The sequence below is a fragment of the Trematomus bernacchii genome, unplaced genomic scaffold (assembly GCF_902827165.1).
Source record: "Trematomus bernacchii unplaced genomic scaffold, fTreBer1.1, whole genome shotgun sequence".
Taxonomy (NCBI): Eukaryota; Metazoa; Chordata; class Actinopteri; order Perciformes; family Nototheniidae; genus Trematomus; species Trematomus bernacchii.
Genome location: NW_022988050.1, coordinates 16,126,288 through 16,149,684, shown reverse-complemented (window position 1 = coordinate 16,149,684; position 23,397 = coordinate 16,126,288). Strand labels below are relative to the sequence as shown.

The window sequence follows — 23,397 nt, the reverse complement described above, 5'->3', positions numbered from 1 at the left end:
ACAGCAGTAGACAGTATCTCATTTACTTAGACACTGTACTTAAGGACAATGTTGAGGTACTTGAGACTAATCCTGCAACTTTATACTGACAAATAAACCGATGAGATGAAAAACCGGACTTGACCAAACAAATCACGGAGCTCTCAGCAGAGGACAGCCGGGGACGCTCCCGCCGATATCAGAGATGTCCCTGCTATGTGTGGGAGGTAAGAGAGGACATTTAAGGGCTATGTTTGATGTCTTTTAAGTATCACCTGCTGGGGTTTAGCTGCTGTCCTGTGCCTTAAATCGTTTGTTTACGTCCCTCACTTCCGTTTCGCTTCTCATTTGCTAGCTGAACAGCTGATCAGAGTGGTTTCTTGGCCCGATAGCTTCGACACATGGCCGATTCAACATGTTGAATCGGCCCTGTGTCGACCGTGAAAGGCCAAATAAGGCGTGTCACGGCCGAGGGTTCGGGACACACCAAATTGACTTTGGGCGACAGGGCGCGCTTTGTCGCCAGACAACCGAAGCCGGCCGATATCGGCCTGGTGTGTCTGGGCCCCTTACAGAACAATGCACAGTACATTACAAAATATAACATTTTTAAATACCCTTCCTTGTTCTGAAGATAATCTGTAAATACTCTGCCATAAAATATGCAGGGAAAAGAGGTTGGATAGATTATATCCAACCTCTTTTCCCTGCATATTTTATAAAATAAAATAAGTAGTACCAGAGTGTAGGTATACTCTGTTACAAGTAAAAGCCCTGCATTCAAAAGGTAACTCAAGTAAAAGTACAAAAGTATTGGCATGTAGTGATTGACATAATTCACCCACGGAACTATGGGTTGGGGGTACTGTTCAGCACGGACATAGTCATGTAAAAAAAAAAAGAGGACATCATTATCAGAATGAGATTGGTCATACAGGGCATAATAGCACGTTATTCATAGTGGAAAAAACATACATAAGGCAAATGTGAATATTGTAGCAAGCTAGCAATGACAAAACAATTGATGACGTTTTTTTGCAATTTCTAAGAACTGAAGCAAGTACTGAACAGAAACCACACAGAATTAAATATATGTTTGCGACGGAGTTCAGGGGATGTGGCGTACAGGGCAGTATTTAGGTTTTACAAACGGACAAGGATTATAATGTAGGATTTGAGGTTTTACAGTGCTCATCCATTCCATTCCAGAAGGTGGCGGTAAAGGCACCTACAAATTGTATGCAAACCGCCCCCTTAAGATTTTTTTGACCAATGAGATGTCTGCTGAGGCTGAGTGACATGAATTTGGACCAATCCTGTTAATCGGGTAACGGTTGATAGCAGCACTCCCATCTTCTCTGGTTAGTTCGTAGCTGCATCAGTACAGATTCAAACCTTTGTCTTGATCGGTCGGTTGGAACATTTGAATTCAACCAAAATGAGGGAAATCGTGCATCTGCAGGCAGGCCAATGTGGAAATCAAATTGGAGCTAAGGTAAGAGAGTAGTTTAGATTTACATTTGAATTCTTAACTCATTCATTAAGTGCGTCGATGTTAATGTTCATTTGGGCGGGTTGATTAGCCTACTTAGCAGCAATGCTAATGAAAGCTACCTACGGGTTCAACCTGTTCGAATCGTTAATGTTAAGCCCCAACGACCCCGTCGGCGGGTCTTTTTTTTTTTTTTCATGACACTTCTTAATATTTTAAATATATATTTTCAAAAACTATGAATGTGTTATACCATTCTAACGGGAACAAACTCAGCTAACTGATGATACGAGCCATTTTTACCGAAACAAAACACAAGTCTCACAAGAAGCGTTAGCATTAGCCCCTAGAGAAAACGGGCTAATGCTACTTCAGGAGCTAACTAGCAAAAACGATTTTTAATAATAATATGTTCTGCACAAACTACATATCATCTGAAAGCTGATACTCCACTGATTATTTTGATATAAGTATCATCACTGGATGACAAGAACTCACTGAGCTAGCAGCCAGAACATAGCAAATAAACAACATCAGTTTTCAAATCCATGACAATAATTAGGTCTTACCTTGTGATTTTTGTGATCAAAAGTTGTGTTCAACGGAATAAAAACGCTGCTCAAGGTTAATCCAATGTCTCTTAGTCACGTTAGAATTGTTTCTGATCAATCAATCCTTTCATCCATGGCAGAAAAGTAGGTACAAAGATTAGGGTCCGTAGCTTCAGCTGCTTGACATGCAGTTTACGCATAGCTCCCCCTCCCCCGCCGTAAAGTATTTACGTATTTTCCAACTGCCACTCGATTCTATTGGCTCTAACGATTCAAAAAAGGTGTAAATCACGCAAATCGACCAATGGGTTCCAGAGATAGGGTCCTGCGTAAGTGTACATCAGGCCAGTATGCTGCTTACCCCACACTCTTGCTACGTTTTTGACGCAGCAGAAACACATTGAGAGGAGCGCAGATCACCGGCAGATCACCGGGACAGCGAGACAGCAGGATTATCAGGGAAAACAGCCGGATTTGTTTTATTTCTTCATTTGAACAATGGCAGCCAGAAAGAAGACTTTATTGTCCATCCAGGAGGCATTGGAAATGGTATTTGAGGACTCTCCGTCGGAAGATAGTGATCTTATCACGCATCGAGTGACTCCGATTATGAAGTTCCACCAACGGAAAGGTATGTAATCTCTCTGTTTGTATCTATTACTTATTTATTTGGTGTAAGAGTATTCATCTGTTTTTATCTTTTAGTTATTTATTTGGTGTTAGAGTATTCGTCTATAGTAATTTTACACGCATAACAATAACACAACGGCATCCATCTTGTGATCTAATGTTATTTCACAAATACTCAACAACAAACAAATAAAATGGATGCCGTTTATTGTTCAAAGACTAGAAATAAACAAGACAGTAGAAAATATACATGTTGAATTTAACACGGTATTATATATATATATATATATATAAAATATACACATACATATATAAATATATGACGGACGGAATATTAATATTAAATATTGAACAGATTATATTGATATAATCTGTTCCCCCGTCTCACATAATTTACATTACTGTTGTTGTAGAGAAATTATTTCTGATTTGAGTTACATTTTTGAAAGTACAAGCCAGTGAATTAATCTATTTGTTTTCTTTTTTTTACCATTTTATGGACATTTCCGTGAAGGAGCTGCACAAGAGGAGGGGTGACCCCGGCAGGACGAACCCACACACCCAGAAGTCCTTCAGGGAGCAGCTTGCAAAATAAATGGTTGAGTTTTCTGGAGACCCTGCAGCAGTACCACCCCGCCCACCAACCCCCACACCATCACTGACATGCATGCCCGAGCATTATGGGGAAGATGCCACCACGGTCAGGAGGTACTGCAGGAAGTGCTCTGATGCTGGCAGCAGAAGGGTGAAGACACCTGTGTACTTCAGGAAGTGTCAGGTCCCTCTGTGCTTCACTCCCAAAAAGAACTGTTTCAGGGCATGGCATGACTTACTGCAATAATACCATAACATTCAGGGTTGGTTTGTATAAAGTTTTGAGAGTTTTTATCACCCAATTTTTTTTTTTACCTAAAGTGTGGTGTTATTGTGTTAGTGCTAACATTCTTTTATATAAATCTGCTCCAGTTGGAGTCAAATGTTTCCTATGTTTCCTCATTTTTATTGTGCAAGTAAACATGCATCTCATGCAAAGAGGGAACTTCCCACACACCCACACACACACACACCCCACACACACACTTAAATATATATTTTAATTTTTTTAATTTTACAATCTTTTTTATTTTATTTTTATTTATTTTTATTTTTTATGGAATGAATACCTATAGTGATGATTCAATGTTATAAAATGATTTTTACTGTCTGGTACCTGGAAAAAGGTCAAATGGCACTGATGGAACCAGACGTGCCCAAATGTGCCCAAAGCTTAGTCCGCCTGGGCTGTTTTTCCCTAAACCTCTCTAAAAAGGTCAATTTTCACTTGTTTTGCCTCAATCTTGATACAGTGTACTTATTATTAGTTATACTTTGAATTCCCAAAGCTTTCAGGCTACTAACCCATCATTCAAGGGTGGTTTTCACTATAAGTAATGGGTTTTTTTTAGGCGGAGGTAAGAATTTACACTTTTTTACTATGTTCCATCTGAATTTTCTCTGACACAGAAACATCTATATTGATTCTGACACTTCTACATCCAACTCACAGATGTAACATTGCTTTGAGAAAAAAGATTATTAATTTAACCCTTTTAGAAGTGAAGTTAAAGTCATTTGTTCTGGGCATGTCATTTTCGAGCCTGAAACCTGAAAAACAGGCTCGGGGCTTAACAGGTTAAGCTAAGTCATGCTAGTTTGCAGGTAATTTGACCGTTGTTGTGTTTTATTCTCTTCTAGTTTTGGGAAGTCATAAGCGACGAACATGGCATCGACCCGACCGGCTCATACCAGGGGGACAGCGACCTGCAGCTGGATCGCATCAACGTCTATTACAATGAGGCTTCAGGTTAGCTTTGCTTTAGCTCTACTGTTGCTAGCGCCGCCGTTTCTAGGATACGGCAACAAGTCAACAAAACGTCAAGATAATTATACTTTCCAAAACAACAATACAGCTTTAACTTATTATAATATTCTGTCGACATATATTAGCCAGTCACTTCGGTTATTTTGTATTATTTATTATATATTAGGTGTAACAAGGGGTTAAATTGAGCGGAGGCTGAGCCCGGCAAATAGGGCGATGCTCTGACGTCATCACCCCCGTACCGTTGTCAGAAGATATCAGAAAAAGATATTCCAAAACGTTTCTCGTTCTTAACTATACTATATTTAGGGTCGATATGTGTTGACTTTATTTTAAAATCGGCCTTGGTGAACGTGTGTCTCTGCGTTGGAGCTGCAGCACCGCCCAGACTCCGCTGCGGGCGGGTGGTGCAAAGGCTCTGCGCCAAACCACCCCGCCCGTCTTGGTAACACGGAGCCCGTTTCTTACACCATGCTATATGTATGCCTGTGCTTAAAGCTGAGTTATGATCAGTCATAACACCGAATGTGGTTATGATCAAATTGTGTATCGTGAGATTTACAGCATACTGTAAATGCTGAGATTTCCGAACAAATATTTTTAAGCTACGCCGACCAATACAAAGCACGTACACATTTTTGTGTATATATTAATAATTTAAGATTTATATTAATTCAAGTTTAATGTCACTATTAGAAAGACGGTCATATTTGTAATACTTTTTTGTCTCATTTGGTGGCATCAATGTGCGCATTTGATACAGTAGCAGATTATGTGATGTGCGACCACGCCCGCACCTCGACACAGAGCCCCCCATAGACAATCCCAATTTAACCCCTGGCTAACCTTGTGCTGTAAGAAGACTGGACTGTATTAATGCCAGACAAACTATTATAAAATATAATTGAGCGTACAATATGCTTTTTACTGTGTTTGGTCATACTTTAAGAAAGCAAAGTCTTTGATGAAAAAAGATTAACATGGTTTTGCTTGAGTAATTATAATGCAGCTATTAAGAAAAAAAAATGCTTAATATAAATAATGTCGTCTTGTGTTTGAATCACCAGGTGGGAAGTATGTCCCCCGGGCCGTGCTGGTGGACTTGGAGCCCGGCACGATGGACTCGGTGAGGTCCGGTCCCTTCGGCCAGATCTTTAGACCAGACAACTTTGTCTTTGGTGAGAATATGAAAATGTCTTGTGTTTTAACTTGGGTTATTGAAGTTGCCATACTGTGATTAAGCAACTGGATTAGGGCTGAACAATATATTCCAAAAAATAATTTGTCGTCTTGTGCGATATACACATTGTGAAAGGCTGAATTATTGCATTTAAGTATTTTTGAATGAGTTCACAGACTTTGAACATAAAACTGCATTACTGCAACTATCATTATTTTTTTATTGCTGCTTAATTTTTTAACTTACATTTATTAGTTTTACATAAAGCCATGCCATCGTATGTTTTCCGCATATTGTGCAGCCCTGATCTACAGTCACTCTTCACTAGGGATTGGTATCGTTAGGATTTTATCGATACCAATACTAGTTATCGATACCGGTATTTTTCGATACTTTTCAATAATTTGGTGCTCAAAATTATAGACATGATTACAAGATGTGAAGATTAAACAACAGTCATTTTATTGACATTTTTATTTATTTAATGTAACTTTTTTTCAATGTCATACCAAGCAGGTATGAGTGTTTGACAGTGTGTCTCTGGAAGGGGGGTGGTAATTAGGGGCAGTTCATAAATCCATGTAAACATGACCATTATTCAGTTAAAACGAGACGCTGCGTGCGCACCTCCTAAACCGGAAGCTTTTGCCAGTTATGTGCTAAAGCAGCCGTTAGCCCGTTTTGCTAAGTGTTGATTTAGACTCTTGGTGTTGGAATTCTGTTCCGTGTAGGTAAAATGGTTAATATCGCCTGTTAGCTGAGTTTCTTACCGTTAAGTGCATCATTAATAGGTTGTTAAATGTTAAGAAGCCTTGAGACGCTGTTTCTTGCAAGATGTTGCGTCTGACCCCGGGAGTCTCACAATAATAAGAGCGCTGTTAGGAGAGATGACGAGTGGCATTCACAGTGGCCAATCAGAGTGATAATCAAACCGGATCCATCACACGGGATGAGGGTTCCGAACCAACCAGAATTGTTTAAACTAAGGAAGTAGCGTAATTCATATACCGATGGCAGCACCATTTGTCCAGCGGCTTAACGGTATACCAATACCGTCCAATCAGGTACCGGTACTGACTTAGTACCGGTTCGCGATACCCATCCCTACTCTTCACTCTTTAACATTTGACCAATGAAGTCCTATTTAATGTAGACCCAGGATGTGCTGATGTCACAGCTTTGATAGAGTTGTGTGTTTGCATGTGACACAGGCCAGAGCGGAGCTGGTAATAACTGGGCTAAGGGTCACTACACTGAGGGAGCCGAGCTGGTGGACTCGGTCCTGGATGTGGTGAGGAAGGAGGCGGAGAGCTGCGACTGCCTGCAGGGCTTCCAGCTCACACACTCCCTGGGTGGAGGAACCGGCTCGGGCATGGGCACGCTGCTCATCAGCAAAATCCGAGAGGAGTATCCAGACCGCATCATGAACACTTTCAGCGTGGTGCCTTCCCCCAAGGTGCTTATAATACACCAAAATACTACAACATTAACTATGTTTCTTGTCTTATTTCTTGCCTTAATGTAAATCCTTCTCCCTCCCCCGACCTCAGGTTTCAGACACAGTTGTGGAGCCATACAACGCCACCCTCTCCGTCCACCAGCTGGTGGAGAACACAGATGAGACCTTCTGCATTGATAATGAGGCGCTGTATGACATCTGCTTCCGCACACTGAAGCTCACCACCCCCACCTACGGAGACCTCAACCACCTCGTCTCAGCCACCATGAGCGGTGTCACCACCTGTCTGCGCTTCCCCGGCCAGCTCAATGCTGATTTGAGGAAACTGGCTGTCAACATGGTGCCCTTCCCCAGGCTGCACTTCTTCATGCCCGGCTTCGCCCCATTGACCAGCCGTGGCAGCCAGCAGTACAGGTAGATATATACAAAAGCATTAAGAATTGTAATTTTTCTAGAGAACATAAAATGAATGTAAAGCAGGTTTGGCCTCAATATCCTTCCGTACTTCCATTGTTGATTTCTAACAATAATTGCCTCGCCTTGAAAAGGCAAACAAAGGGAGAAATTGGAACAAGCTAAATGTATTGCGCTCTTACCAGTTTGTCATGAATTACAGCACCACACGTTTTGTTTTTTTGATCCTCCCCCAAAATACATGTAAATGTGATTAAGACGATTATATATATTTTTCACTTAAAACAACACATTAACAAATGCATTTTGAAATAAATCTTTATCGGATGGTGTGTCCTCCCCAGGGCTCTGACGGTTCCTGAGCTCACCCAGCAGATGTTCGACTCCAAGAACATGATGGCAGCCTGTGACCCACGCCACGGCCGCTACCTCACGGTCGCCGCCATCTTCAGAGGCCGCATGTCCATGAAGGAAGTAGACGAGCAGATGTTGAATGTGCAGAACAAAAACAGCAGCTACTTCGTAGAATGGATCCCAAACAACGTGAAGACTGCCGTCTGCGACATCCCTCCCCGTGGCCTCAAGATGGCCGCCACCTTCATCGGCAACAGCACGGCCATTCAGGAGCTGTTCAAGCGCATCTCAGAGCAGTTCACCGCCATGTTCCGCCGCAAGGCCTTCCTCCACTGGTGAGTGATAGAGGGTTTACGTATTTCAAGATTAATCGTTTGGACAAATAAATGTCAGGAAAGATTGAAAGTTATATGTAGTGAGTAATATTTCCTTGTTTCAGGTACACCGGCGAGGGCATGGATGAGATGGAGTTCACAGAGGCTGAGAGCAACATGAACGACCTGGTGTCTGAGTACCAGCAGTACCAGGACGCCACCGCTGAGGAGGAGGGCGAGTTTGAGGATGAAGGCGAAGAGGACCTGGCCTAGACGCCCACCCCAACGTTTTCTCCCCATATGCAACAGTTAGTTAGGGCGTGGTCAACATTCTTCAAAAGCATCATTGTAGAATTATTGACAATTTGCTTATTTATTCAATAAAACAACAGTTTTAAAGGATGGCACAGTAGTTCCTCTGAATGTCGCACAATGATAACAGTTCTTGTCCCGCCTTGTTCTTTAAATGTCTGTTGTGTTCTTACACGTTCTGTTCTTCTTCTGTTCTACGATATCAATGTTCTTATCTTGTGTCTTTTGTTCACTCTTTTTTTCAAGTTGCAAGGTTCATTTGTTATGAAACGAAACAGTGACCAGTTAAAGGCACTGAATTTGACAAATCCTGTTTTTGATATGAAGCTTAATTGTTTTGAAGGAACTGTTCACTGTTACAATGCGTGTACTGGGATGTTATAACATCAAATGTGAAGATGGATTTTAATAAAAGAGTTATGATTTGGTGCTACATCGTGTTGTTCCTGAACTGAACTATGACCAAATTATTTAGTGCTTTCATTTATTAGCTTGAGTTAAACGGTATGTAAGCACATTTCTGTCACTGAAAAAATATATGTATATAAGAACAATCCCAAAATAATGACATGGGATATAAAAATAGTAAGAAAGTATATTTTTGTTCTGAAGTCAGCCATTTTGGCTTCATGCCCACTGAACAAAGGATTAGAAGGTGTCGCTATCAATGGTTTCTTACCTTAATAGTTGGCATTTTTCCTACATAGCTAAATGGATGGGCTGTAAAACAATAGACAAAATGGCGCTTGAGCCGGATAGAAGATATTGGGTTATTATATCTGTCAGAATGTTTTATCGTGGTGTCTGTTGCTGAATACCAACTGCTATCCCTAGCTAACGTTGAGCTAGTGATTTGCTGCTGCAATTATTCAAGCCCTCCGACGACGCATCAAAAGATCATTCCACAAATGTCCATTATAAATACGACCTTATTACTCAGTAAATTATATTAAGTAATAAGGAATTCAAAATAAGAGGTTGGCAAGATGAGATACTAAGTCAAAAAATGGTGGTAATTCATAATAATGACATAGTAAAAAAAGTCAAACCAATGAGTGGTCCTTTTTTTTAAGATGTTATGTCATACATTTTAAAGAGTCATAACGTACAATTTTTTCTTCCTCGTGTCAGAAATGGGCTTCCATATGCCATACCATTTGGCTTAGTGTCAGAGAAATTTTGGAAAAAAATCTTAGGAATACCTTAAGATAATACAATTAAAAGTTAACCCTAGAGTCTGAAAATTGGGAGACTCCCAAAAACTTATTGTGAATTATTATAAAAATTAAGAAACTGTTCATGTTACTCGCTGGCACAGCTTGGGGATAAAGTGGTTTTAAAAAAAACTTAAATCGTAATGTCCGTCCTGTAAAGAAAATATTTAGTATAGTGTGGGGAGCAAAGTATGAAAAACAGTGGTTCTCTTCTGGTCTTTCCATCGTCACACCCCCTGGGCTGGAAAAGTATTGTTTCCTCCTTAAATGTCCTTCCTAAAGTTGTGACATAGACTTTGTCAACATACACTACAACCTTATTATAATCATTAGGAAGTATTTGGAGAATATTTTCCATTTTGATATTGTGAACGTGGGAGAAGTGTCCACCATACCAGGGTCGTGAAGTACTTTTTAGTTTTTCTCCTCTCTTTTTTGTATTTGTATTTTGGTAAACACTTTCTTAAAAAATCTTGTAAAATCTGCACTGCAGAGAAACCAATGAAAAAGCAGCCTAGTTTGCTGGAAAGCGTTAATGTACATTTAGTGTAGTGCTGATATCAAACCACTAGGAGGCAGTAGTCAATCTACACTTGAGGTTCAACTAGCTCAGGGGTGTCGAAACTATAGAAAATATACGAAGGTCTGGGCCAGCCAATAGAGGTGAGGTATATTGCCTCATAAGTTAAGTTAGAAGTTAGAAAGATCAATCAAAAGTAGGTAAATTATGCTTGATACTTGGATATGCTTTAATATTTTTTACATCACTTTGTGATGTCACAATGTTTTGGTATTTTTTTGGGTTGTGCAAGCATTAGCCAATAACCAACCTTATCACCTGAATCTGCTAGAGCACAATTGTGTTTTTTTAAACCAAACATCTGGCAGAGGGGCATGGGGAGAGGTACACTAATAAACTGAAATGTTGCCCTTAATTAGGGCCTGAGCCCGAGAGCGCTATGACCCAACGGCGTCCTAGCACGAAGTGCGAGGAACCTATTGTAATTGGTGGATTTTTTCTTCTTCCTGCGCTTTAAACCTGGGGAAATGATCGGAAAAATTCCAATCCAGGACACGTTCAGTTCATATACATTGCGAAGGAATAGTCGATCGCTTGGCTCTTCCAGACAGCCTCCTCGATAATTGATCGTCGATGAGCCTTTGGAGAAATTTGTTTTCCTTCGAGACGGCTCGCCGACATCCGTTTCCGGGTCGCTGCTGGAGGACCGAGGAGTCGAGGACGCGAAAATTAGAGAAATGACAAACGGCTCATTTCGCAGGACTCAAATGCATCGACTTGACGCCGGGTCGACCGGCAACCCTACCCGACAGGCGCATAGATGCGAGGGCCCGCTCATCACTGCGTGCACGACTGTGGCCGCAGTTTTAATTAAATGTATTATGTTAACAGATTTCACATAACTGTATTAGGTTAGTTGAAAGCAAAAATATTAAGTTTGAATTCAAAACATAAGGTTCAACTTAATATCATTGCTTTAAACTAACCTAATACAGTTATGTTAACTCTGTTGAAATAATACATTTAATTAGAGTCAACATTTCAGCGTATTTCATTTGCATTTAAAGCTTCAGACACAGAATCCACACTTTTGGAACAGGGCTGAAACATATGGGGTTGCTTCAATGCATGATGTGTTTGGTATTTCGAGACAAACACTTCAGAGACATGTTCTATATAGATATAATATATTGTTGAAAAAGAGTATATGGGGACCTTTAATTGAAGTCACCCCAGTTTATATTTTATAAAGTTACATCCAGAAACCAATGGTTACTAAGGATAAAAGCTGAATTTGATGACATTATATTGTGCCTAGTGTAGTAAAACAGATCTGATGAGTGTTTACTGCCCTCAAATGGTCACAGAAGGGAATAACAACACTAGGTTAGAATGGGAATGATTTATCGACACGCTTTGTTGGTTTGCCTGGTGAACGGGGCTCTCTGTACTGTATGTTTAAAATACTATAAGGGAAGTATTATAGTATGGCACATAATATTAAAATAAAAAAAAAGTTTTTCCAATTTACAAGTGTATAAAAATGTAATATGTTCAAAACAGTAATTGTAAAAATATCTTGAAATGAGTCAGAGTATTGTATGTTGAAAAATAATGGTAGAGCATGTTAAACATTTCATGACAAAAATGTGTAGTACAGTATGTCGAAAATATGAGAAAAACCACATATAGTATGTCAAAAAATATCACAAAAAACTGAATAAAAAAAAAAAAATAGTATAGTGTGTCATCTTAGTAAACAATAGTATAATAGTTTAGTATGTTGGGGAAAAAATGATAAAGTCTAGTATGTCGAAATAGTTGGAAAAGACAGCATAGCATGTGGCAGTGGCTCAGTCAAGTAGGAGCTTGGACTGGGAGCTGTAGGGTTGCTGGTTCAAGTCCCCGACCAGACCTAAATATTGAGTGTCGACTGCTACTTGGAGAGGTCCCAGTTCAGCTCCTGCCCTGCTGTGGTGCCCTTGAGCAAGGCACTGTACATCCCCCTTCCCCCTCACTCCCCATTGCTCCCCGGGCGCTGTACAATAGCTGCCCACTGCTAGGATGGGTTAAATGCAGAGGCCAAATTTCACTGTGTGCTTGTGTGACCATAAAAGAGGGTTTCATCCCTCCAATTCTATTCTACAGAATTGGAAAACATAATACAAAACCTTGTTAGTGATGGTGATGGTGTGGTAAAGTACATACATACATTACACTATTTGTCTGTTGTTGTAATAAAGTAAATTACAAATGTGCAAATAAAGGATTCTTATATTTTGGCTATTCTTCTGGCTTTGAATTGAGTGGAAGAAGTCCAGACAAGGAAGGTATTGATAGGCTCTGACTCCAGCAGTGCATTGGAAAGCATTAAACATAGGCCTTCAGAAACAAGACAAGACATAGTACCGGAAATAGCACAAACACTTCAACAAATTTGAAGGGCAGGAGCGGTCACCTATTTCATCTGGATTCCTGCACACATTGGGGTGGAGGGAAATTATCTGGTATATGCAAAGTTGGAGACAAAGAAGAGACAAATTAGTATGAGTGTGAAATATTGCAAGGCTAAGATCACAAGCATCATGAAATCCCAAATGAAAAAGAAATGGCAGGATGAGTCAGTGTAATAGAGGAGTAAAGGACAGACATTGTTATAATGTTAGTTGGAGAAACAAGAGAAGTCAACACAATAACGTGCGGCAAATGTGAATATTGTAGCAAGCTAGCAATGACAAAACAATTGCTGACGTTTTTTTGCAATTTCTAAGAACTGAAGCAAGTACTGAACAGAAACCACACAGAATTAAATATATTTTGCGACGGAGTTCAGGGGATGTGGCGTAGGCCTACAGGGCAGTATTTAGGTCTTAAAAATGGAATCCCAAATGAAAAAGAAACGGCAGGATGAGTGTAATAGAGGAGTAAAGGACAGACATTGTTATAATGTTTACAGGTAAATTGGAGAAACAAGATAAGTCAACATGTAAAAAAAAAAAGAGGACATCATTATCAGAATGAGATTGGTCATACAGGGCATAATAGCACGTTATTCATAGTGGAAAAAACATACATAAGGCAAATGTGAATATTGTAGCAAGCTAGCAATGACAAAACAATTGATGACGTTTTTTTGCAATTTCTAAGAACTGAAGCAAGTACTGAACAGAAACCACACAGAATTAAATATATGTTTGCGACGGAGTTCAGGGGATGTGGCGTACAGGGCAGTATTTAGGTTTTACAAACGGACAAGGATTATAATGTAGGATTTGAGGTTTTACAGTGCTCATCCATTCCATTCCAGAAGGTGGCGGTAAAGGCACCTACAAATTGTATGCAAACCGCCCCCTTAAGATTTTTTTGACCAATGAGATGTCTGCTGAGGCTGAGTGACATGAATTTGGACCAATCCTGTTAATCGGGTAACGGTTGATAGCAGCACTCCCATCTTCTCTGGTTAGTTCGTAGCTGCATCAGTACAGATTCAAACTTTTGTCTTGATCGGTCGGTTGGAACATTTGAATTCAACCAAAATGAGGGAAATCGTGCATCTGCAGGCAGGCCAATGTGGAAATCAAATTGGAGCTAAGGTAAGAGAGTAGTTTAGATTTACATTTGAATTCTTAACTCATTCATTAAGTGCGTAGATGTTAATGTTCGTTTGGGCGGGTTGATTAGCCTACTTAGCAGCAATGCTAATGAAAGCTACCTACGGGTTCAACCTGTTCGAATCGTTAATGTTAAGCCCCAACGACCCCGTCGGCGGGTCTTTTTTTTTTTTTTCATGACACTTCTTAATATTTTAAATATATATTTTCAAAAACTATGAATGTGTTATACCATTCTAACGGGAACAAACTCAGCTAACTGATGATACGAGCCATTTTTACCGAAACAAAACACAAGTCTCACAAGAAGCGTTAGCATTAGCCCCTAGAGAAAACGGGCTAATGCTACTTCAGGAGCTAACTAGCAAAAACGATTTTTAATAATAATATGTTCTGCACAGACTACATATCATCTGAAAGCTGATACTCCACTGATTATTTTGATATAAGTATCATCACTGGATGACAAGAACTCACTGAGCTAGCAGCCAGAACATAGCAAATAAACAACATCAGTTTTCAAATCCATGACAATAATTAGGTCTTACCTTGTGATTTTTGTGATCAAAAGTTGTGTTCAACGGAATAAAAACGCTGCTCAAGGTTAATCCAATGTCTCTTAGTCACGTTAGAATTGTTTCTGATCAATCAATCCTTTCATTCATGGCAGAAAAGTAGGTACAAAGATTAGGGTCCGTAGCTTCAGCTGCTTGACATGCAGTTTACGCATAGCTCCCCCTCCCCCGCCGTAAAGTATTTACGTATTTTCCAACTGCCACTCGATTCTATTGGCTCTAACGATTCAAAAAAGGTGTAAATCACGCAAATCGACCAATGGGTTCCAGAGATAGGGTCCTGCGTAAGTGTACATCAGGCCAGTATGCTGCTTCCCCCACACTCTTGCTACGTTTTTGACGCAGCAGAAACACATTGAGAGGAGCGCAGATCACCGGCAGATCACCGGGACAGCGAGACAGCAGGATTATCAGGGAAAACAGCCGGATTTGTTTTATTTCTTCATTTGAACAATGGCAGCCAGAAAGAAGACTTTATTGTCCATCCAGGAGGCATTGGAAATGGTATTTGAGGACTCTCCGTCGGAAGATAGTGATCTTATCACGCATCGAGTGACTCCGATTATGAAGTTCCACCAACGGAAAGGTATGTAATCTCTCTGTTTGTATCTATTACTTATTTATTTGGTGTAAGAGTATTCATCTGTTTTTATCTTTTAGTTATTTATTTGGTGTTAGAGTATTCGTCTATAGTAATTTTACACGCATAACAATAACACAACGGCATCCATCTTGTGATCTAATGTTATTTCACAAATACTCAACAACAAACAAATAAAATGGATGCCGTTTATTGTTCAAAGACTAGAAATAAACAAGACAGTAGAAAATATACATGTTGAATTTAACACGGTATTATATATATATATATATATATATATATATATAAAATATACACATACATATATAAATATATGACGGACGGAATATTAATATTAAATATTGAACAGATTATATTGATATAATCTGTTCCCCCGTCTCACATAATTTACATTACTGTTGTTGTAGAGAAATTATTTCTGATTTGAGTTACATTTTTGAAAGTACAAGCCAGTGAATTAATCTATTTGTTTTCTTTTTTTTACCATTTTATGGACATTTCCGTGAAGGAGCTGCACAAGAGGAGGGGTGACCCCGGCAGGACGAACCCACACACCCAGAAGTCCTTCAGGGAGCAGCTTGCAAAATAAATGGTTGAGTTTTCTGGAGACCCTGCAGCAGTACCACCCCGCCCACCAACCCCCACACCATCACTGACATGCATGCCCGAGCATTATGGGGAAGATGCCACCACGGTCAGGAGGTACTGCAGGAAGTGCTCTGATGCTGGCAGCAGAAGGGTGAAGACACCTGTGTACTTCAGGAAGTGTCAGGTCCCTCTGTGCTTCACTCCCAAAAAGAACTGTTTCAGGGCATGGCATGACTTACTGCAATAATACCATAACATTCAGGGTTGGTTTGTATAAAGTTTTGAGAGTTTTTATCACCCAATTTTTTTTTTTACCTAAAGTGTGGTGTTATTGTGTTAGTGCTAACATTCTTTTATATAAATCTGCTCCAGTTGGAGTCAAATGTTTCCTATGTTTCCTCATTTTTATTGTGCAAGTAAACATGCATCTCATGCAAAGAGGGAACTTCCCACACACCCACACACACACACACCCCACACACACACTTAAATATATATTTTAATTTTTTTAATTTTACAATCTTTTTTATTTTATTTTTATTTATTTTTATTTTTTATGGAATGAATACCTATAGTGATGATTCAATGTTATAAAATGATTTTTACTGTCTGGTACCTGAAAAAGGTCAAATGGCACTGATGGAACCAGACGTGCCCAAATGTGCCCAAAGCTTAGTCCGCCTGGGCTGTTTTTCCCTAAACCTCTCTAAAAAGGTCAATTTTCACTTGTTTTGCCTCAATCTTGATACAGTGTACTTATTATTAGTTATACTTTGAATTCCCAAAGCTTTCAGGCTACTAACCCATCATTCAAGGGTGGTTTTCACTATAAGTAATGGTTTTTTTTTTAGGCGGAGGTAAGAATTTACACTTTTTTACTATGTTCCATCTGAATTTTCTCTGACACAGAAACATCTATATTGATTCTGACACTTCTACATCCAACTCACAGATGTAACATTGCTTTGAGAAAAAAGATTATTAATTTAACCCTTTTAGAAGTGAAGTTAAAGTCATTTGTTCTGGGCATGTCATTTTCGAGCCTGAAACCTGAAAAACAGGCTTGGGGCTTAACAGGTTAAGCTAAGTCATGCTAGTTTGCAGGTAATTTGACCGTTGTTGTGTTTTATTCTCTTCTAGTTTTGGGAAGTCATAAGCGACGAACATGGCATCGACCCGACCGGCTCATACCAGGGGGACAGCGACCTGCAGCTGGATCGCATCAACGTCTATTACAATGAGGCTTCAGGTTAGCTTTGCTTTAGCTCTACTGTTGCTAGCGCCGCCGTTTCTAGGATACGGCAACAAGTCAACAAAACGTCAAGATAATTATACTTTCCAAAACAACAATACAGCTTTAACTTCTTATAATATTCTGTCGACATATATTAGCCAGTCACTTCGGTTATTTTGTATTATTTATTATATATTAGGTGTAACAAGGGGTTAAATTGAGCGGAGGCTGAGCCCGGCAAATAGGGCGATGCTCTGACGTCATCACCCCCGTACCGTTGTCAGAAGATATCAGAAAAAGATATTCCAAAACGTTTCTCGTTCTTAACTATACTATATTTAGGGTCGATATGTGTTGACTTTATTTTAAAATCGGCCTTGGTGAACTTGTGTCTCTGCGTTGGAGCTGCAGCACCGCCCAGACTCCGCTGCGGGCGGGTGGTGCAAAGGCTCTGCGCCAAACCACCCCGCCCGTCTTGGTAACACGGAGCCCGTTTCTTACACCATGCTATATGTATGCCTGTGCTTAAAGCTGAGTTATGATCAGTCATAACACCGAATGTGGTTATGATCAAATTGTGTATCGTGAGATTTACAGCATACTGTAAATGCTGAGATTTCCGAACAAATATTTTTAAGCTACGCCGACCAATACAAAGCACGTACACATTTTTGTGTATATATTAATAATTGAAGATGTATATTAATTCAAGTTTAATGTCACTATTAGAAAGACGGTCATATTTGTAATACTTTTTTGTCTCATTTGGTGGCATCAATGTGCGCATTTGATACAGTAGCAGATTATGTGATGTGCGACCACGCCCGCACCTCGACACAGAGCCCCCATAGACAATCCCAATTTAACCCCTGGCTAACCTTGTGCTGTAAGAAGACTGGACTGTATTAATGCCAGACAAACTATTATAAAATATAATTGAGCGTACAATATGCTTTTTACTGTGTTTGGTCATACTTTAAGAAAGCAAAGTCTTTGATGAAAAAAGATTAACATGGTTTTGCTTGAAGTAATTATAATGCAGCTATTAAGAAAAAAAAATGCTTAATATAAATAATGTCGTCTTGTGTTTGAATCACCAGGTGGGAAGTATGTCCCCCGGGCCGTGCTGGTGGACTTGGAGCCCGGCACGATGGACTCGGTGAGACAACTTTGTCTTTGGTGAGAATATGAAAATGTCTTGTGTTTTAACTTGGGTTATTGAAGTTGCCATACTGTGATTAAGCAACTGGATTAGGGCTGAACAATATATTCCAAAAAATAATTTGTCGTCTTGTGCGATATACACATTGTGAAAGGCTGAATTATTGCATTTAAGTATTTTTGAATGAGTTCACAGACTTTGAACATAAAACTGCATTACTGCAACTATCATTATTTTTTTATTGCTGCTTAATTTTTTAACTTACATTTATTAGTTTTACATAAAGCCATGCCATCGTATGTTTTCCGCATATTGTGCAGCCCTGATCTACAGTCACTCTTCACTAGGGATTGGTATCGTTAGGATTTTATCGATACCAATACTAGTTATCGATACCGGTATTTTTCGATACTTTTCATAATTTGGTGCTCAAAATTATAGACATGATTACAAGATGATCCCACCACGGAGGAATCTGGGAAAGACAAATCAGAACCGTCAGACGCATTCTCAGTGCCCTCACGCAAGAACAAAAGCTTGACGAGGAAGGACTTGCCACTTTTCTGCGAAGTAAGTGCGATCATAAATGATCGACCCATAACGACTGTTTCCAACGACCCTGAGATTTAGAGCCCCTCACTCCAAATCAACCTTTTGCTGCTCAAATCAAAACCATTTCTTCCGCCTGGTGTCTTCAATCCGAGCGACTGCCACGGGAAGAGAAGATGGCGCCAAATTCAGTACATGGCCAACTTATTTGGAAGCGATGGACCAAGAATACCTACCGGAACTCCAAATAAGGCAAAAGTGGAACAGGAAAAGGAGGAATTTTGCAACCGGGGACTTGTCCTTATCGTCGACGAAAATGCTCCAAGAATTCCTGGCTCATGGGACGAATAACGCAAGTCTTGCCAGACTCGAGAGGTTTTGTACGACAAGTGGAAGTACAGTCAAAAACAGCACACTCCGTCGACCCATCACGAAGCTGGTACTGCTGGTCGAGTCCCAAACGAGCTCTGCCCCCTTCCCCACTCTTGCACCACACACAGCACATTTACACACAACCGGATTCATGGTGTAATACACATTCACCCCACTAAGGGTCAGAAGCCCCGAAGATGGACACTATATTGCAGTGGACTTCATATGAATTATAGTTGTTAACAAAACAAATGTTTTGTATTGGCTCTCCATTTTATGTTTATTAGTAATTGTCATGGTGTGATTCCATAACAATTAGGGGCCGGAGTGTAGGAGCCAAAAAACGTTTTGATTTGATTTATTATTTCTATCTATTTAATCATTTATGTATGTAATGGAGTATAATTGTTTGGTGTCATTTGATTGGGATCCGCAGCCACGGTGGAGCGGAGCGGCTTGATTGGTGCTGCCGATTGCCTCAGCTGGTTTAAAAGAGTCCTGCTGATTACACTCTGGGTGCTATTTTGGTTGTGAAGCCGAGCTGGTGGACTCGGTCCTGGATGTGGTGAGGAAGGAGGCGGAGGGCTGCGACTGCCTGCAGGGCTTCCAGCTCACACACTCCCTGGGTGGAGGAACCGGCTCGGGCATGGGCACGCTGCTCATCAGCAAAATCCGAGAGGAGTATCCAGACCGCATCATGAACACTTTCAGCGTGGTGCCTTCCCCCAAGGTGCTTATAATACACCAAAATACTACAACATTAACTATGTTTCTTGTCTTATTTCTTGCCTTAATGTAAATCCTTCTCCCTCCCCCGACCTCAGGTTTCAGACACAGTTGTGGAGCCATACAACGCCACCCTCTCCGTCCACCAGCTGGTGGAGAACACAGATGAGACCTTCTGCATTGATAATGAGGCGCTGTATGACATCTGCTTCCGCACACTGAAGCTCACCACCCCCACCTACGGAGACCTCAACCACCTCGTCTCAGCCACCATGAGCGGTGTCACCACCTGTCTGCGCTTCCCCGGCCAGCTCAATGCTGATTTGAGGAAACTGGCCTGTCAACATGGTGCCCTTCCCCAGGCTGCACTTCTTCATGCCCGGCTTCGCCCCATTGACCAGCCGTGGCAGCCAGCAGTACAGGTAGATATATACAAAAGCATTAAGAATTGTAATTTTTCTAGAGAACATAAAATGAATGTAAAGCAGGTTTGGCCTCAATATCCTTCCGTACTTCCATTGTTGATTTCTAACAATAATTGCCTCGCCTTGAAAAGGCAAACAAAGGGAGAAATTGGAACAAGCTAAATGTATTGCGCTCTTACCAGTTTGTCATGAATTACAGCACCACACGTTTTGTTTTTTTGATCCTCCCCCAAAATACATGTAAATGTGATTAAGACGATTATATATATTTTTCACTTAAAACAACACATTAACAAATGCATTTTGAAATAAATCTTTATCGGATGGTGTGTCCTCCCCAGGGCTCTGACGGTTCCTGAGCTCACCCAGCAGATGTTCGACTCCAAGAACATGATGGCAGCCTGTGACCCACGCCACGGCCGCTACCTCACGGTCGCCGCCATCTTCAGAGGCCGCATGTCCATGAAGGAAGTAGACGAGCAGATGTTGAATGTGCAGAACAAAAACAGCAGCTACTTCGTAGAATGGATCCCAAACAACGTGAAGACTGCCGTCTGCGACATCCCTCCCCGTGGCCTCAAGATGGCCGCCACCTTCATCGGCAACAGCACGGCCATTCAGGAGCTGTTCAAGCGCATCTCAGAGCAGTTCACCGCCATGTTCCGCCGCAAGGCCTTCCTCCACTGGTGAGTGATAGAGGGTTTACGTATTTCAAGATTAATCGTTTGGACAAATAAATGTCAGGAAAGATTGAAAGTTATATGTAGTGAGTAATATTTCCTTGTTTCAGGTACACCGGCGAGGGCATGGATGAGATGGAGTTCACAGAGGCTGAGAGCAACATGAACGACCTGGTGTCTGAGTACCAGCAGTACCAGGACGCCACCGCTGAGGAGGAGGGCGAGTTTGAGGATGAAGGCGAAGAGGACCTGGCCTAGACGCCCACCCCAACGTTTTCTCCCCATATGCAACAGTTAGTTAGGGCGTGGTCAACATTCTTCAAAAGCATCATTGTAGAATTATTGACAATTTGCTTATTTATTCAATAAAACAACAGTTTTAAAGGATGGCACAGTAGTTCCTCTGAATGTCGCACAATGATAACAGTTCTTGTCCCGCCTTGTTCTTTAAATGTCTGTTGTGTTCTTACACGTTCTGTTCTTCTTCTGTTCTACGATATCAATGTTCTTATCTTGTGTCTTTTGTTCACTCTTTTTTTCAAGTTGCAAGGTTCATTTGTTATGAAACGGAACAGTGACCAGTTAAAGGCACTGAATTTGACAAATCCTGTTTTTGATATGAAGCTTAATTGTTTTGAAGGAACTGTTCACTGTTACAATGCGTGTACTGGGATGTTATAACATCAAATGTGAAGATGGATTTTAATAAAAGAGTTATGATTTGGTGCTACATCGTGTTGTTCCTGAACTGAACTATGACCAAATTATTTAGTGCTTTCATTTATTAGCTTGAGTTAAACGGTATGTAAGCACATTTCTGTCACTGAAAAAATATATGTATATAAGAACAATCCCAAAATAATGACATGGGATATAAAAATAGTAAGAAAGTATATTTTTGTTCTGAAGTCAGCCATTTTGGCTTCATGCCCACTGAACAAAGGATTAGAAGGTGTCGCTATCAATGGTTTCTTACCTTAATAGTTGGCATTTTTCCTACATAGCTAAATGGATGGGCTGTAAAACAATAGACAAAATGGCGCTTGAGCCGGATAGAAGATATTGGGTTATTATATCTGTCAGAATGTTTTATCGTGGTGTCTGTTGCTGAATACCAACTGCTATCCCTAGCTAACGTTGAGCTAGTGATTTGCTGCTGCAATTATTCAAGCCCTCCGACGACGCATCAAAAGATCATTCCACAAATGTCCATTATAAATACGACCTTATTACTCAGTAAATTATATTAAGTAATAAGGAATTCAAAATAAGAGGTTGGCAAGGTGAGATACTAAGTCAAAAAATGGTGGTAATTCATAATAATGACATAGTAAAAAAAGTCAAACCAATGAGTGGTCCTTTTTTTTAAGATGTTATGTCATACATTTTAAAGAGTCATAATTACGTACAATTTTTTCTTCCTCGTGTCAGAAATGGGCTTCCATATGCCATACCATTTGGCTTAGTGTCAGAGAAATTTTGGAAAAAAATCTTAGGAATACCTTAAGATAATACAATTAAAAGTTAACCCTAGAGTCTGAAAATTGGGAGACTCCCAAAAACTTATTGTGAATTATTATAAAAATTAAGAAACTGTTCATGTTACTCGCTGGCACAGCTTGGGGATAAAGTGGTTTTAAAAAAAACTTAAATCGTAATGTCCGTCCTGTAAAGAAAATATTTAGTATAGTGTGGGGAGCAAAGTATGAAAAACAGTGGTTCTCTTCTGGTCTTTCCATCGTCACACCCCCTGGGCTGGAAAAGTATTGTTTCCTCCTTAAATGTCCTTCCTAAAGTTGTGACATAGACTTTGTCAACATACACTACAACCTTATTATAATCATTAGGAAGTATTTGGAGAATATTTTCCATTTTGATATTGTGAACGTGGGAGAAGTGTCCACCATACCAGGGTCGTGAAGTACTTTTTAGTTTTTCTCCTCTCTTTTTTGTATTTGTATTTTGGTAAACACTTTCTTAAAAAATCTTGTAAAATCTGCACTGCAGAGAAACCAATGAAAAAGCAGCCTAGTTTGCTGGAAAGCGTTAATGTACATTTAGTGTAGTGCTGATATCAAACCACTAGGAGGCAGTAGTCAATCTACACTTGAGGTTCAACTAGCTCAGGGGTGTCGAAACTATAGAAAATATACGAAGGTCTGGGCCAGCCAATAGAGGTGAGGTATATTGCCTCATAAGTTAAGTTAGAAGTTAGAAAGATCAATCAAAAGTAGGTAAATTATGCTTGATACTTGGATATGCTTTAATATTTTTTACATCACTTTGTGATGTCACAATGTTTTGGTATTTTTTTGGGTTGTGCAAGCATTAGCCAATAACCAACCTTATCACCTGAATCTGCTAGAGCACAATTGTGTTTTTTTAAACCAAACATCTGGCAGAGGGGCATGGGGAGAGGTACACTAATAAACTGAAATGTTGCCCTTAATTAGGGCCTGAGCCCGAGAGCGCTATGACCCAACGGCGTCCTAGCACGAAGTGCGAGGAACCTATTGTAATTGGTGGATTTTTTCTTCTTCCTGCGCTTTAAACCTGGGGAAATTATCGGAAAAATTCCAATCCAGGACACGTTC

At 40.2% G+C, this 23,397-nt stretch overlaps 2 long non-coding RNA genes and 1 pseudogene across 2 annotated transcripts; all 3 read left to right on the top strand.

Moving 5' to 3' along the window:
* The first annotated feature begins 1,318 nt into the window (after positions 1-1,318).
* On the top strand, positions 1,319-21,533 carry LOC117473482 (annotated as a pseudogene).
* On the top strand, positions 2,418-3,633 carry LOC117473484. Its single transcript, XR_004555036.1, has 2 exons — positions 2,418-2,653; positions 3,167-3,633. It is a non-coding gene; the product is annotated as an uncharacterized LOC117473484 (long non-coding RNA).
* Positions 14,345-16,042, top strand: LOC117473483. The gene is made up of 2 exons (XR_004555035.1): positions 14,345-15,052; positions 15,576-16,042. It is a non-coding gene; the product is annotated as an uncharacterized LOC117473483 (long non-coding RNA).
* Positions 21,534-23,397: the final 1,864 nt, after the last annotated feature.